This window comes from Brassica napus, chromosome A9 (genome assembly GCF_020379485.1).
Source record: "Brassica napus cultivar Da-Ae chromosome A9, Da-Ae, whole genome shotgun sequence".
Classification (NCBI taxonomy): Eukaryota; Viridiplantae; Streptophyta; class Magnoliopsida; order Brassicales; family Brassicaceae; genus Brassica; species Brassica napus.
Window position 1 is genome coordinate 2,409,597 of NC_063442.1, and position 3,538 is coordinate 2,413,134.

Consider the following 3,538-nt stretch of genomic DNA (forward strand, 5'->3'; position numbering starts at 1 on the left):
GTCATAAATGATCCAGGTTTCAGTGTGGTCTCCTCGTGTTTTTGAAATTTTATCTCTGGAGGTTTAGAATCTGCCGATTTACGTATTTCATCACTGTATTTTATTTTGTGTATCATCCGTAATCAATCATGAATACAAATTTTCAGTGAAAAACAGTGTTTGAGACAGACAATATAGAGCTCAATAAATAACAAAATTTATAACATATTATCCAGGAAATATATTGAGAATTTAACTATATTTTTCTGTCAACGTTGCACTGCAACCTGTTTATTATTTTTTGTTTTATTGTATGTCTGGGTGTTATTACTTATTTTTCTTGATTTGTTGTTGAAAACCTGAGCTACATTGTATTGGTAGCAGAAGTGATGAAGAACGGTTGTGACTTTTTATGAAACTGTAGATATTCCATTGGACAAAAATGGTTACAGCTGTTTAGAGGAAAAACAAACAAAAGATGTGCAATGTTTTTTCTTATACTTTTAAACAAAAAAATGAGAGAAATATTACTTTTATATCCCGATTCTAAATTTCTTCCTTTAGTTTCATAATAAATATTTTTTGTAACTGGTTTCATAATAAATGTTTCTACACTAAGTTTAAGATATGTATCGGTTTAAGATTTCATTTCATTTCATTCACTTTGATTACGTCGATACATAAACATGGTTCCAGTTGAAAAATGAGATTATCCAATTTCAGTTGTTTCATTTTGATTATTTTATTACCATCAAGTCGATACATTAACATGATTGTTTAGTAATTAAAACATTTTGGTGCTAAATACATGGACGGCTCAATAGTATCACAGCCTCTGGAGCAAAAAAAATTAAGTCTTCAAACTAATATTTTTTTAAACCATATTATAGATATTGATTTTTTTCAAAACACCAAAAGTATTTTTAAAATAAAACTGTAACAAAAATAAAAATATTTTCTTTTAAAAAAATTTGAACCCCTTTATTTTTTTCAATATAAATAAATATATATATATATATATATATATATATTTGTAAAAAAATCAGACATTTATTTATTAAAAATTGAGAAACAACGGAATTGATCCGGGAGGTCGCACCGTTTGTCTCTTGCCTAAGCCGGCACTGGCTAAATAATAGTACTAAATCTTCTAAAAATTCGAATGTTGTAAAGAAAGGACGATCGATCGTATGTGACATTGTAATTCAGTGGTGTGTGACATCAGTCAAGCTTCTTAAGGTAAGAGTTTTGTCAATGCATGCATGTGATCAGTGGGTCTGAACTCTAACCGACAAATCATTTTAGACAAATAATAAATTCTAATAAATAGAGATTTCATGCACCTGGAGAAATATACATTGTCTATATTATTTGGATATGGTACTAGTTGACTAGATGTAGTTAAGTATTGTATATATTAAAACAGAAGTCACAACCTTGATTCATATATGATTTTTTAAAAAATAGATATAATGAATATATTCTTAGAAAGTCATGTTACATTTAATATCTAATCTTATCATTTAATTTTTGGGTCTACCAAAACTTTTTTTAGATTATCAATAATTGGATTTAAACAATAAATAATTCATTGTATTTATAGATAGTATAAATTAAATAGATATAATTTAATGTTGTAATATTATAGCTTCATATGCTAAATATTTAAATATTTGTCTATGTTAACTTTTAAAATTATAAATAGTTTTTTTAAATAACAAAAATCATATTACTAACAATGATTAATCTTTACAACCTTAAACCAATGAAAACAAATTTTAAACTATATTGTTTATTTTAAAAATTAAACAAAAACTAAATGTTTAATTATTTATTCGATAATATAAATTTATGAAGCGAAAATTTTAATTTTTTTAAAACTTTCTAAATTTGTGAAATATTACAATATCTTTGAATATGAAAATAAAACATTATTTTACTAATATTTATATATATAGTTACGATTTTAATTGTGAAATATTAATCCAAAAATATATATATATATTTAGAAGAAGATACAAATACATGTGAAAGTTTGAAACAATTTATTCAATGAAAAAATATACAGTAAACTTATTATGTTTTAAAAATTGATAGACACATATATATTATAATATATACCAATTTAGAATTGAAAACAAAATATTTATATAAAATAAATGAAAACGAATATAAAAATAAATGAAAACAAAAATCCCCGCGGTTGCGCGGATCAAGATCTAGTGACATTTTAAATTTGTATCTCAATTGGTACGGTTAAAATTGTCATATTGTTTTTTTTCCTATTTCGGGGAACTGTTAAGACGTTTTTTAAAGATGGATAAATTTTCGTTACAAAAGATTAGCTAGAAACTGCAAAGGTTGGCTTGATTAAGATCCATCCGCTCCAAGCGAGCGGATTGCATTTCTAGTTATTGACTTTAGGATAAACTGATATAAAAGTTACATCCATTCAACATTTTACGTGTTTTTGTTATTAAATGTTTTTAGTTATTTATTTTTATGGATATAATTCAGAGTAAGAATCAGATGAATTAAAAAAAAAAGAATACTATGACTAAGACAGTTAAATTTAAATTCTAGACGACATAAATAAATAAGTTTTTATATGTCAAAATTAAGTTTTTTTTTGGTCCTAGAATGTCAATATTAAGTTGTATAATATATTATGCTATATACATTTGATGGCAATATTTGTTGGTTAGCTTTGATGCGCAATCCTACTATATAAAAGAAGCTAAATCCTAGCTTTTCTAGAAGTGCCACATAGGCAAAATATTCTCCACCTATCAAACTGCCATGTCACTAGCGGATTGGGCTTCGAATTAAAATTGCAATAAAGATTTGGGCTTCGTTGTCGCTTACAAAAATCTTGGTTTGTCTACGATTTGCCGGTGGGCCAGGTAAAAAAAAAATCTCGCAGCCCAGTCCATTAACCCAAATCACCGTCTTCGTAAAACTATTTCCTTCGGACAATTACTTATTTCAACTGTCAAACTATTTTCTTTTGAATTTTCTATTTTTTCAGACAATTTATTATTTCTACTGTTTCCTTTAACAATGTGTGAACCGGCTAAGTTTTCTTTCATCTTAAAATTGTCCGTCCAAAATAACACAACCCCCTCATTTCACACACAATCACTATAAATTTCTAAAAAAAAACTAAATTCTACTATCAAATGCACCCAACAAATTTACAACTACCAATTCCAGTTACTTATGCATCGACCTCATTCAAATAATTATGGGCCGGCCTACTTTAATTTTTAAATAACCATGTTAATAATTTAAAAAAAAACAAACAAACCATAACTATGTTCACTTCAAAAAAATATGAAATTAATAAAAGATGGGCAATACAAAATAATTCTCATTCTTATATGTGCAGAACATGCAGCAGAATATCAAAACAATTGGGGCGACACCCTCAGACCGCATCCAATAATCGTTAGGATCATTAGGATGTGGCCCATCACAAATCACAAAAATAAAATTACTTTCCTATGAACAACTTTCATTTGTCTTGATATCCAAGTTTGTCTAAAAAATATTTACTTTT